The sequence below is a fragment of the Leopardus geoffroyi genome, chromosome C3 (assembly GCF_018350155.1).
Source record: "Leopardus geoffroyi isolate Oge1 chromosome C3, O.geoffroyi_Oge1_pat1.0, whole genome shotgun sequence".
Classification (NCBI taxonomy): domain Eukaryota; kingdom Metazoa; phylum Chordata; class Mammalia; order Carnivora; family Felidae; genus Leopardus; species Leopardus geoffroyi.
In genome coordinates, this window is record NC_059338.1 from 53790184 (window position 1) to 53805182 (window position 14999).

Here is a 14999-nt window from a genome sequence, read left to right on the forward strand (position 1 = left end):
CTCATACCACTTTTAGTAAACAAATTACTGGAAGTCCTGACCACATCCAGCAGACAAACGAAACGAAACGATTTGCAGATTACATGACACTATATATAGAAAACCCTAAAGAGTCCACCCAATAACTGTTAGAACTGATAAATGAATTCAGCGATGTCACAGGATACAAAATCATTGTACAGAAATCTGTTGCATTTGTAGACAATACGGAAGCAGTAGAAAGAGACATTAAGAAAACAGTCCCATTTACAGTCATACGCCAAAAATAAGATATCTATGAATAAATCTAACCGAAGTGGTGAGCGACCTATACTCAGAAAAGTATAAAACAGTGATGAAAGAAATTCAAGATGACACAAAGAAATGGAAGGACATTCCGTACTCATGGATCAGAAGTACAAATATAGTGAAAATGTCTATACTTCCCAAAGCAATTGACAGAATTAATGGAATTTCCATCAAATTACCGACAGCAGTTTTCACAGAACGACAACAGTCCTACAATTTGTATGGAACCAAAAAAGACCGCAATATTCAGAGTAAACAATCTTTATGTGAAGTGATAATTATGGATGGCACTATGCCTCTGGATCTTCTGCTCCAAAACACAATAACTCTGGCTTAAGCATTTGAACAAACGTTAGGCATATCCCAGCCAAGGATCATTCTACAAAATACTTTGTACCAACGTACCCTCAAAACTTTGCACCTTATGAAAAATATGGAAAAATCTAAAAATTGTCATGGCCAAGTGGAGCCTAAGGAGACAGGATGACTGTAATGTGGCAGCTGGGATGAGTCTGGGCTAGGAGAGGTTAAAACCGAAGCAATCTGAATACAAATATAAACTTTACTTCATACTACCATATCTCTTTGATACCTTGATTGTGATCACGTACCAACCATTATGACATCAATAGTGAGAAAACAGTCTGATGTATGTGGATACTCAGTATTATCTTCCCAATTTTTTTTTGGTAACTAGAAACCCATCATGAAAGAATAGATTATTAGTAATCATGGTTTTTCTACACATAAGATTATATAACCAGTTCCAGTATTAGTTACTAGTGATGGCCATGTACCTATTCTTGTTGTTCTTACTATTGTTTAATTTAAATAATAGCATTCATGGTACAGAAAACTGAATGCATGATAAACACTTCATAGAAACATCTAGCTTTACATATTTTAAGATAATAACGTATGTATATAACACTCTATTATGTGGTATGTAAATTAAGTGTTTTTCTGATCTTGAACGAGCATGTCATTGAATGGCTTTCCATAAAGGTGGTTATGCTAGATCATGAATGATTCTCAGATTTTACAGGATGTACGTCACATCATGCCTGAACATTGTCAAAAATAAAAACATACACGCGGACAGATGAAGCATTGTGACTGGCTCACTTATTGTAAAGAACCCTTGCTTTAATATTTTCACGTATACTTTTAGCAGGAATATAAGAGAATCAAATATTTCCAAATCGAAGAGATATTCAAAGACTGGAAGAACGATAGGGAGTTCAAAGGGTTTCAGAAGGATAAGATGTGACCATGAAGGGGGAGTCACAGGCAAGCAGCTTTCTCTGGTCCACACTGACATGTTTGCATGAGGATATGTGACTTGCCAAAGGGTAAGTCCCAGAAGTACCAGAGGGAAAGACAACGCTTTAGGGCGGGGTGACGTGGAAAGGGTGCTTCTGTGCCTAAGAGATGGGTCAGCAACCTGGCTGGGGGTCCCTGCGTCAAAGACTTCAAAAGGCCAGCAGTAACCTATACTCACAAAGATCTTAGTAACATAGATAAAAGTAACTTAGAGCCACAGAGTCGATCTTCAACTATGATTAGGAGATGGTCAGAGTTTCACAGGATATGATCTTTGAGCCAGCAGTAGATGGCTAAAATATTATTTAGGGCTATACATTTAATGAAAAAATGTATGTGTAAAAATTTGGGTTTTGAATGTTAAGAAAAATCACAGGCCCATCATGGAGTTACTTACGTTAAGGCCACATGTCACTAAACCTAATTTTATTCCTGCAGGAATGTAACCTTTCACCGGTCAGCAAATAATTTCCTAGTCAGTACTGGAAATTTAACTGATAGATCCCTGCCATTCCCCTCAGAGAGGCAGTCTTGCCTAAATAAGGTATTCCATGCCACTTTATTTTTTTTTTTAAGTTTATTCAAGTTAGAGACAAAGAGAGCACATGCAAGAGAGGGGCAAGACAACAGGGAAAGAGAGAATCCCACAACCAAGAGGTCATGATCTGAGCCAAGATCAAGAGTCAGATACTTAACCAAGCCATCCAGGCACCCCGAGAATGTGGGGTTTCAAAGGTTATCAGTCTTGGCTGGGATACAACCATGACGGCACTGGCCTACTCCTGAAAAGAAGGCAGCCAACAACTTGCAGTCAGATGGCATTGAAACAGTGATCTGTACAACGCCTGGTGCACACACTGGAGAGATTATACACTGATCGGGGAGAACATCCCTGAGAAGCAGTGTTCACAATGAGGGGACAAAGAGCTATGACAGGTGGGCTGCGTGGCACCATTTCCCTGTTCTGCACACCTCCCCCCGCCCCAGCAAAAAAAACACAGAGCCATATGCTGGAAATAAGGCAATCCCCACACTGGGTGCCTAAGCTGCTTACACCAACCCCAACTTCCTGTGTTCTGGCGAGACTGGCCTAGGTCATTGAAGCTTGCCTCTGTCGCAATGGACCTGGCCCATTCCCCAGAACACCAGTGGAAGCCCATGACCAGACCACCTCTCTTGACTAGACAGTTATGCTTCACTTCTAGTGGCAATCGTTTCAAGTCTCATTTAACAAGCAGATCGGAGCAGACCTAGATAAGTCTCACCACATTCTGGCCAAGGACCATACATTGCTCATACAACTGGCTTGAAGGATAGTGCAGCCAGAACATAAACAGTGCATGCAACACACACCACAGACACTCCGTGATGTGCCAGGCCCTGGACACTTGATGATCTCCTCTTCATAAAGCCATTCATCTCAGAGGCAGGTAACATAATGAGCTTTGGTAGCAGAGAAGGCAAATACTCAACCAAAATGCCAAGACAAGAGGAATGCATCCCAAATGAAATAACAAGATAAGGTCATGGCCAGGGACATGGAAGGAACACTTCCAAACTCATTCTATGAGGCAGGCATGGCCTTGAGTCCAAACTGGACAAAGACCCCACCAGAAAGGAAAACTACAGACCAATTTCCCTGATGAACCTGGATGCAAAAATTCTCAACAAAAAGTAGCAAACCGGATCCAACAATACATAAAAAGGATTATTCAGGACAATGAGGTGGATTTTGTTCCTGGAATGCACAATAGATTCAATATCTGCAAATCAACTGATGTGACACATCACATTGATAAAAGAAAGGATAACAACCACATGATCCTCTCCATAGATGCAGAATAAACATTTGACAAAATGCAGCAGCATCCTTTCGTGGTGAAAAAAAAAAAAAAAAACCCTCATGAAAGGAGGGATAGAAGTATCATGCCTCAACATGAGAATATCCAGATATGAAAGTCCCACAGCTCATATCATCTTCAATGGTGAAAAACTGAGCTTTCCCCCTAAGGTCAGGAACACGACGGGGATATCCACTCTCAGCACTTATTCACCATACTGTTGGAAGTCTTAGCCTCAGCAATCAGACATCAAAAAGAATACAAGGTGTCCAAGTTGGCAAGGAGGAATCAATCTTTCCCTGCTCACAGACATGATACTCTCCGTGGAAAATCCGAATGACTCCACCAAAAAACATCTAGGATTGATACAGGAATTCAGGAAAGTATCAGAATATAAAATCAATATGCAGAAGTTGATTGCATTTCTATACACCAGTAATGAATCAACAGAGAAATCAAGGAATTGATGTCATTTACAACTGCACTGAAAACCATAAAATACCCAGGGATAAACCCAACCAAAGAGGGAAAAGATCAGTACAGTTAAAACAATAGAGGGTCTCCTGGGTGGCTCAGTCGGTTAAGTGCCGTCTTCGGTTCTGGGCACGATCCTGCATTTGTGGGATTGAGTCCCTTGACGGGCTCTGTGCTGACAGCTCAGAGTCTGGAGCCTGCCTCAGAGTCTGTGTCTCCCTCTCTCTCTCTGCCCCCCCCCCCACTCATGCGCTGTCACTTGCTCGCTCACTCTCTCAAATATAAATAAACATTAAAAAAATTAAAAGAACAAACCATACAACGTCTATAAAAGAAGTTGAAGAAGACACAAAGAAATGAAAAAAAAATCCCATGCACATGGATTAGAAGAACAAATATTGTTAAAATGTCAACACTACCCAAAGCAATCGACAAATTCAATGTAATTCCTATCAAAATAACACCAGCATTTTTCACAGAGCTAGAGACAACAATCCTAAAATTGTATGGAATCAGAAAAGACCCCAAGGAGCCAAAGTAATGTTGAAAAAGAAAAACAAAGATGGAGACATTACAACTCTGGACTTTATGGTGCATTAGAAAGCCGCAATCATCAAGACAGTATGGTACGGGCACAAGAACAGACACACAGATCAAAGGACCAGAATAGGGAACCCAGAAATGGAGCCTCAAACATATGGCTGAATAATCTTTCACAAAGCAGGAAAGAATATCCAAAGGAGAAAGAAGAGTCTCTTCAGCAAATGGTACTGGGAAAACTGGACAGTGAGAAGTATGAACCTGGACTATGTTCTTAAACTTCTCTCTCTCTCTCTCTCTGTCACACACACACACACACACACACACACACACACACACACACCTCAAAATGGATGAAAGATCTAAATGTAAGACAGGAAACCATCAAAATCCTAGAGGAGAAAACAAGCAACCTACCTCTTTGATCCTGACCGCAACAACTTCTTGCTTGTCATTTCTCCAGAAGCAAGGGCAATAAAACCAAAATAAACTATTGGGACCTCAAGATAAAAAGCTTCTGCACAGCAGAGGACACAATCAGGAAAACTAAAAGGAAACTTAATGGAATGGGAGAAGATATTTGCAGGTGACATATCAGATAAAGGGTTAGTATCCAAAATCTATCAAGAACTTATCACACTCAACACCCAAAAACCAAATAATCCAGAGAAGAAATGGGCAAAAGACATGAAGAGACACTTTAACAAACAGGACATCTAGATTGGTCACACGTGAAAAGATGCTCACCCTCATTCCTCATAAGTGAAATACACATCAAAACCACAATGAGATATCCCCTCACGCCTATCAGAATGGCTAAAATTAACATCTCAGGAAACGACAGATGTTGGCAAGGATGCAAAGGGAAAGTTTTGCAATGCTGGTGGGAATGCAAAATGGTGTAGCCACTCTGGAAAATAGTATGGAGATTCGCTACAAAAACCAAAAGTAGAACTGCACTAGGACCCAGCAATTGCACTACTAGGTATTTACACGAAGGATACATTAATGCTGACTCCAAGTGGCACATACACTCCAATGTTTATAGCAGCATTATCAACAATAGCTACATTATGCAAAGAGGCCAAATGACCATTGACAGATGAATGGATAAAGAAGATGTATATTCATACAATGGAATATTACACGGTGATCAAGAGGAGTGAAATCTTGCTATTTCAACAACGTGGAGTGAACCGGACTTTATTATGATAAGTAAAATATGTCAGAGAAAGACACACATCATATTAAATTCCACAGATGAGAGAATTCATAACACTGAAGAACGTAGTGAAAGGAAAGCAAAAATAAGATACAAACAGAGATGGAGTCAAACGATAAGACACCGTTAAATAGAGGGAAGAAGCTCAGGGTTCCTGGAGGGTTACTGAATAGGGGTATGGGCTAAATGGGTGATGGGCATTAGAGACAGCACTTGGGATGAGTACTGGATATATTTTTGTAATTGACGGATCACTAAATTCTAATCCTGAAACTGTATTCCACTATAAGGTAACTAACTTGGGGTTAAATTTTAAAAAAGAAGAAATATTAAAAATAAGTAAAGAAATATACTACCAGTCAAAAGAAAAGAATATATAAATCAGGCTCTTTTAGTGGAAATGAAAGACCAAAATTGTTACAGACAAGAAAGGATCAGAGAAAACATCAAGATACAATGGTAAAACAACTAGTAGGGTACTAAATATATACCTATCAATAATTACTCTAATGTAAATCGACTAAATGCTCCAATCAAAAGACATTGGATAGGGGGACAGAATGGACAAAAAAAAAAAAAAAAAAAAAAAAGAAGAGAAAAAGAAAACAAACAAACAAACAAACAAACAAAAAAACAAGGCCTATCTAGGTACTGCCTACAAAGCCTTATTTGGACTTAAGTCACCTGCAGATTTAAATGGAGGGAATGAAAAAACATTTTTCATGCCAATAATATCAAAAGAAACCCAGTACCAATACTTATATTGGGCAAAAAAACTTTTTAAAATCGAGACTGTAGTTTGGTACCCTTTAGGTCAATACCTAGTAGTAAAATTGCATGCACCCAATATTTATAGCAGCTTTATCAACAGTAGCTAAATGATGGAGAGCCCAAGTATCCATCAAGTGATGAAGGTATAAAGAAGTTGTGGGGTCTGTGTATATGTGTGTCTGTGTATTCATGTATACGCATGTGTGTGTGTATATATTCATACATATATACATACATATGTATATACAATCTAATATGTCTCAGCTTCAAAAAGAATGAAATCCTGCCATTTGCAACGATGTGGATGGATCTAGAATGTGTTATGCTAAGTGAAATATGTCAATCAGAGAAAGACAAATATATGATTTCACTCATGTGGAACTGAAGAAACAAAACAGATGAAAACATGGGAAGGGGGCAGGAAAAGAGAAGAGTGGTAACAAACTACATGTGTCTCTTAATGATAGAGAAAAAAAAGTGAAGGTTCATGGAGGGAGATGGGTCAGCTCTGGGCTAGATGGGGGACCTGTATTAAGAAGAGCACTTGTTGTGATGAGCATTGGGTGTTGTATGTAAGGGATGAATCACTGAATTCTACTCACGAATCCGAGAATGCACTGTATGTCAACTAAGACTTAAATTTAAAAAATAAATAAAGCTGTAACAAGAGATGAAGACGAACACTATCTCATAATAAAGGGGACAACCAAACAAGAAGATCCAATGATTATAAATTTTGATGCCCCCAACATGCAACCACCAAGTATATAAAACCTTTAACAACAACCATAAAAGAACTCATTTATAATAATATAACGATATTAGAGGACTTTAACACATAACTCACATCGATGGACAGAACCTGTAAATAGAAAATCAACAAGGAAACAATGGCTTTGAATCACACACTGGACCAGATGAGTTTAACAGATATATTCAGAACACTCCATACTAAAATGACAGAGTACACATTCTTTTCAAGTGCACATGGGGCATTCTCCATAATTGATCACATTCTAGGTCACAAAGCAGGCCTCAACAGGTACCCAAAGACAGAGATCAGACCAAGCATTTTTTCTGACCACAAAGCTAAGAAACTTGAAGTTAACCACGTGTGTGTGCGCGCGCACACACACACACACACACACACTAAGGGGGAAAGGCCACAAATAAAGGGAGGTTAAATAACATGCTACCAAATGAATGGATCAAACAGGAAATCAATGAGAAAATACACTGAAACTAATGAAAATGAAAATACACTGGTAAAAATATTTGGAATGCGGCAGAAGCCGTCTATGATGGAAGTATATAGCAATACAAGCCTACCATAAAGAGCAAGAAAAATCCCAAACAATCCTAACTTATAACTAAAGGAATGAGAAGAACAGCCGAAGGAAGGAAATAATAGAGATTAAGGCAGAAATAAGGAATATAGAAACCAAAAAGACACTAGACCAAATCAATGAAACCAGGGGCTGGTTCCTTGAAAACAGTAATCAACATGAAAACCTCCTAGTCAGAGTTTTCACAAAGAAGAAGGAAAGGACTCAAGTAAATAAAATCACAAATAACACAGGAGAAATAACAGTCAATGCCACAAAAATACAGTTAGACGATAATATTATGAAAATCTATATGCAACAAATTGGACACTCTGAGAAAAATGGAACAATTCCTAGAAACACACAAACTACCAAAACTGAAACGGGAAGATACATAAAATCTGAAAACAGAAAGAAATCAAATCAGTAATAAAAAAATTTCCCCCCAACACAAGAGTTCAGGGCCAGATGGCTTCACTAATGAATTCTACCATCCATTTAAGGAAGAGATAATATGTATTCTTCTCGAATTATTACAAAAAATAAAAAAAGAAGGAAAACTTACAAATTCATCTTATGAGGCCATCATTACGCTGATACCAAAACCAGTTAAAGCCTCCACTAAAAATGAAAACTGCCGGGGCTCCTGTGTGGCTCGGTGGGTTTAGTGTCCAAATCTTAATTTTGGATTAGGACATTATCTTGCAGCGCATGGGTTCGAGTCCCACGTTGGACCCTGTGCTGACAGTGTGGAGCATGGCCAGGATTCTCCCTCTCCCTGTCTCTCTGCCCCTCCCTCACTTTTATGGACTCTATGTCTCTAAGTAAATAAATACTTTAAATATGTTAAAAATTTTTAAATAAAACTACAGACCAAAATCCCGATGAATATGTATGCAAAAATTCACATCAAAATACCTTCAAATTAAAGTCAATAATACATTAATAGAATCATTTACCATAATCAAGTGGGATATATTCCCGGACTGCAAGGGTGGTTCCACATTCACAGATCAATCAACATGATGCACCACAGTAATAGAAGAAAGGATAAGAACAATATGATGCTTTCAAGACATGCAGGGAAACGATTTGACAAAATGTCACATCCGTTCACGATAAAACCCCCTAGCAACTATATTGGTACTCAACCTACCTGCACATAATAAAGGTCATCTATGAAAAACCCACAGCTCATCTCATCCTCAATGGGGAAAAATTGAAAGTTTTTCTTCCAAGGTCGGGGACAAGACAGGGATGATCCCTCTCACCACTGTTATTCCACATAGTACTGTAAGTTTTAGCCACAGCAATAAGACAACAAAAAGAAATAAGAGGCATCCAAATTGGCAAGGAAGAAATAGAACTTTCACTATTTGGAAATGACATGATGCTCTCTATAGAAAACATGAAAGACTCCCCCCAAAATTGTTAGAATTGATATATGAATTCGACAAATCAAAATATACAGAAATCAATGTACATAAATCTATTGCATTTCTGTAGACAACTAATGAATTAACAGAAAGAGAAAGTAAGGGATCAATCCCATTGACAGGTGCACCAAATACCCCAAGATACCTGGAATAAACCTAACCAAAGAGGTAAAAGATCTGTACTCTAAAGGCTGTGAAACACTGATGAAAGAAATGGAAGAGGACACAAAGAAAAGGAAATACATTTCATGTTCATGGATAGGAAGAACAAAATACTGTTAAAAGGTCTACACTCCACAAAACAATCTACACATGTAATGAAATCCCTATCACACAAACAAATCATTTGTCACAGAACTAGAACAAATAGTCCCAAAATATGTATGGAGTGGCAAAGACCCAAACAGCCAAAAGAAATTGAAGACCAAAACTAAAGCTGGAGACATCACGCTTCTAGACTTTAGGTTCTATTACAAAGCTGTACTGAACAGAACAGTATGGTACTGGCAACCAACAACAACAAAAACACAGACGCAGAGACCAATAGAATGGAAACCCAGACATGAACTCATACATATATGGTCAATTAATTCTCAACAAACAGGAAAGGATATCCAATGGGGAAAAAAAAGATACTCTTGGGATACATGTGTGGCTCCACAGCGTGTGACTGTGGATTCAGCTCCGATCATGATCTCAGGGCAGTGCAGAGTATGCGTGGGATTCTCTCTCTCCATTTCTCTCTGCCCCTCTTCTGCATGTTCTCTCTCTCTCTCTCTCTCTCTCTCTCTCTCAAAAATAAATACATAAACTTAAAAAAAGTCTCCTCAACATGTGGTTTTGGAAAAACTAGACAGCAACCTGCAATACAAAACAAAAACACAAACGGACCACTTTCTTACAACATACACAAAAATAAATCCAACATGAATAAAGAACTATGTGTGAAACCTGAAACCATAAAAATCCCAGAGGATACCTAACACAGGCAGTATCTTATTTGACATTGGCTGTACAAACATCTTTGTAGATATATCTCCTGAGGTAAGGGAAACACAAGCAAAAATAATGGGACTTCATAAAAATAAAAAGCTTCTGTCACAAAGGAAATAATCAACAAAACTAAAACACCTACAGAATAATATTCGTAAACGACATCTGATAAAGGGTTACTGTCCAAAATATATAAAGTTATACAGCACCCAAAAAAAGAGAAATCCAATTAAAAATGGGCAGATGACATGAATGGACATTTTCCCAAGGTGACATAAGCATAGCCAAGAGACACATGAAAAGATGCTCAGCATTACTCATCTTCAGGGAAATACAATTCAAAAGTACAATGAGATAACACGTCACATCTGTGAGAATGACTAAAATCAATGAATGATGAAACAGCAGGTGTTGGCAAGGATGTGGGAAAAGAGAAGCCCTCTTGCATTGTGGGAAGGAATGCAAACTGGTGCAGCCACTCTGGAAAACATCATGGAGATTCGTCAAAAAAAAAAAAAAAAAAAAAATGGAAAGAGAACTATGTTACGATCCAGCAATTTCACTACGAGGTATTTACAGAAAGAATACAAAAATAATTCTTCAAAGGAATACATGCACCATGAGTTTACAGCAGCATTTTCTACAAAAGCCAAATTACGGAAACTGACCAAGCATCCATCAACTGATGAATAAACTGAGATGTAGTATATGGAATGTAATATTATTCAGCCATAAAAACATGAAATCTTGTCATTTTCCACGAGGTGGATGGAGTGAGAGAATGTTATGCTGGGTGAAATAAGCCTGTCAGAGAAACACAAATACCAGATGATTTCACTAACACATGAAAATGAAACAAAACAAAGGGGGGGGGGGGAGACAGTGACAAACACTCTTAACTAGAAAACAAACTGAGGGGTTCCACAGTGAGGTGGAGGAATGGATGAAACAGCTGCTGGGGATTAAGAAGTGCACCTGGGATGAGCACCAGGTGACGCATGGAAGTGTTGCTCTATATTTTACGCCTGAAACTAATATTACACTGTAGGTTTCCTAAGTGCAATTTAAAGTAATAGATAACATAAGGTTAAGACACCTACCTACCGGGTTTTCTGTAGTTTTCAATCACTTCATTAGGTTGGAAAAATAACCATAAATTTTTTTAAAAGCATGTATGATGTGGGGGACAGTTTGTGCCCTTACCTCGGTCACTGGTTCCAGCAGGACTCGGAAAGTGGGTCCCAGCTCATTCTTCTAGAAGGTCCTGAGACGAACATTTCGTGTCTTCAAGTCCTAATGGAATGCAGCTCCCGTTCTTCTGAATTTCTGTCAGCGTTTCTTACCGGAAACAAGCCTGAATCTGGAACAAACCATTGACTGCATCTATGAGGTGAAGTCGTGGAACCCCGCAATCCACGAGTCCTTTAGTAAAATACGTCTTGTTCAAAAACTGTCCGGGAAGGGGTGGAATGAAACACGGGAACAGCCCAGAAAATGCAAAGGCCTGTGCAGCTCAGCAACCAGCTTGACCAGGGAAGCCACCCGGCGCCCCCTCCTCAGCACTCAGTACAACAAGGCAGCCTCTCTCTGGTGACTCAGGAGATGCCAAGTTGCTGCAAAGCTCCCAAGGTCTCCCCTGGGGCGGGCGGCAGAACCCGCTGGAAACACAGCTCTGCTCTCTGTCCTGAGACAGCGGTAGAGGCCGTGTCCTCTGTGAGCAGCAGCAGCCCTTCCTGCTCTGAAGTGCCCTGGGTCAGAAAAGCCGATGGTGCGCCCTCTGCTGGCCATCACTGCCTAGGCAGAGGAGCCCGCCCCTCCGGGTCTGTGGTGCTTGAGCTCTCTCTGCTGGCTACCCTGGGAATTCCTGCAATGTTGAAGGCACTGGTCGCTCAGCTGAGGGACTGAAGGTGCTCTGGGCAACTCCGCCTGTTGTCCACAATGGGAAGGGTCTTAGTGACAGGGCCTGGGACACAAAGAAATCTTTTCCTTCTCTTTTTTTTTTTTTTTGAGTGAAGAATGAAACAGAATTTATTAACATAATGACATCATTTGTAATGTTTTAAGCAATGTCCACAGAAAAATAGACCGCCAATTTACACATGCTGAGCAAGTAATTGTGTTTACCACCAGAGTATTTAGGTTAGATAAAGAATTGACACCTTTGAGAGAGAGATAACTGCTTCCAGCTATGGAACCAATGAGTCCTAGGCATACAAGAGACAGCCAATGGAATAGAGTCAATCCTGTAATAATATTGTTGCATGCTTTCACAGGATAGCTACACTTGTGCTGAAGTACAACATAATTTATAGACATATGAATGACTACAATGTATGCCTAAAACTAATACAACAAATGTGTGAAGAATATTTCAATGAAAAGTTGACATCCTTTACGCTATCTTTAATTTATCTTTTTTTTTTTGCCAATGAACTATCATTCCTGGGGCGCTGGGTGGCTTAGTCAGTTAAACATCCGACTTCCCCTCAGGTCATGATCTTGCAGTCCATGAGATTGAGCCCTGCGTCAGGTTCTGTCCTGACAGCTCAGAGCCTGGAGCTTGCCCCAGATTCTGTGTCTCCTGCTCTCTCCCCTCTCCCTCCCTCAGGCTCTCTCCAAAAAAGAAAAACAGAAACATTATAAATTAAAAAAAATCATTCCTAATTTAGAATCTGTGAAATTCCATTTATACTAGATTCTCTAACATCACCATCTTGATGTAGAGAGCTTATCTGAATAGTCACTAATAATATCTTTGATGACACATATGTGGCAGGGTCAGAATGCAACTTACAGGGAGCTACACATCTGTTATGAATTTACTGTATGTATCCTTGGCTAATATTTCCAATGAAATGTGCTTTAGTGATACAGATGTATGAAATAATATCCATCAGTCATATAGGTCAAATTCCTATAGGACCATTCATTATGCCTTCAATTACTAATTGCCATCTCTTCAAAATTAAAAGAAAGCTGGGACAAGAAAATGTCTTTGAATTTGATGTAAGAGAAGACTATGGTGTTTTAAAAGGTTCACCTACCATCTGGCATCCTCAGTTTGGCAGTGGACAGGAGGATAAAAACCCACGATCTTGATGCACACCACTAGCTCCAGAGGGAGAATATGGACCTTCTTGTCAAATACTTTTTATCAATATCAGCAGTTCAACTCTGCCAGGTCCAGACTGCCAGATCTGGGGGCAACACAATGCCTGATGCCTGGGTTCAGAACATGAGGAAGACCAGCTGGTAGGGAGCGGCGGGGAAATCCAACAGGGCCTGGGGCAGTGAGGGAGATGGGTCCGGGTTCCCTCTCCACAGGGCGGCTCTAGCGTTTACCTGCCAAAGAGCAGCACACTCCCTCAAGACATCCCTCTCCATGACAGAACATGAGGCTGTGCCCCCACAATTCCAGGAGAAATGAGGGATACCCATCTTTTCAAATGCAAAAGCCTCTGCAAAGCTTGGCCCCAGGGATGTTGGAGTCTTGGAGTCACACAACACTGATGCCCATGATACCTGCCATTTCTGCCCCAGCACTCAGAGACACTTCATACATCCCCTCTCTCCTGGCCCATCTCACCCCATCCACATTCCTGGACCAGGTCTCTACTTTCTCCTTGTATTTCCTCTTTGTCTCTCTTTATCTCTAACCACATCTTTCTCTATTTCTTCCTTTCACTCTCTAGGACTTGCCCAATTCCCCTATCACAAATTCAATGTCTCTCTCTCCCTGCCTGTCTCTTTCTCCACCTCTCCCCAGGCTTCAGGATATCTGCTTTGTGTATGCAGCCCTGTCCAGGAGCACAGGGCACTCCTGTCTCTCCCTCTCTCATGTCTTGTTTTGTCCCAGGCCCTGATCACAACGGAGGAGAATCCCCTGTACAGCAGCTGCTCATGTTGACATTTGCTAGAGCAATGCTGGCAGCATGTGGACAGCCAGACATTTACCCTTGGTGGCTAATCCATGACCCAAAAGCTTCTGGAGGGCTGGCTGCTTCCCTAAGCTGGGAGGAAAAAGGGGCTCAGAGGTTTCGGGGTGCCTGGGGCAAAGTGGATTGGCTTGGCCGATGTAGAAGGAGCCATATGCTTACCCACAACTCTCCTGGGTGGTGTCCAAGGAACCTATCTCAGACCATGGAGCTCTGCCCTCCCGATTCCTCAATAAGGCAACAGGGGAAACTTTGTGGGACATCATGTGGGACTCACCACAAAAGCTGTGCCATTTGCCCCCTTGAGGCCACCTAGATTGGTGCTATTGGGGGAAGCTGGTAAGGTGCACAAGGGCACAAGAGCTGAGTTAATGCAGGGCCTCCTTACTGGTCTCCTGAATCCATTCCTCACCATAGGAAGAGACCCTTTCCTGGAGACAGATACCTGCCCTCCTCATCAGCACGAACCCCATCAACTAGCATGCACGCCATGTGTTCATGAGTATCTATCTACAGATATAACAACCATCACCAGATCTCCCTAAAGGATGTATCCAACTCCTCAGATGGAACTATAGGTCCCTTCCAGGCATTACAACCCCAAAGAATGATCCGTCTTCTTCCACCAATCCTGTACATACTATGTGTTGGCTGACTGCACATACAGGAACCCCAAAGTGTATGCGTGATGGGGAATGAGTGTTGATTTTCCTGGAAGCTGACGCTGACACAGAAACACAACTGTGACAAGTGTATTAGGGGACATTAGGAAGGACAAAGTGGAGTGGACAGGGTGGGCAGGGAAAGCATTCAGACCAAGGGGCAGATTAGACACCATCTCTAAATATATA

The 14999-nt window shown here is 40.6% G+C and overlaps 1 long non-coding RNA gene across 1 annotated transcript in view; it reads right to left on the bottom strand.

Moving 5' to 3' along the window:
* The window catches only part of LOC123585071, an 80053-nt gene that overhangs the window by 41060 nt on the left and 23994 nt on the right, over positions 1 to 14999 (bottom strand). Inside the window, exon 3 of the long non-coding RNA XR_006705884.1 lies at positions 11417 to 11573. This is a non-coding gene — a long non-coding RNA (uncharacterized LOC123585071). The remainder of the gene's footprint in view (positions 1 to 11416; positions 11574 to 14999) is intronic.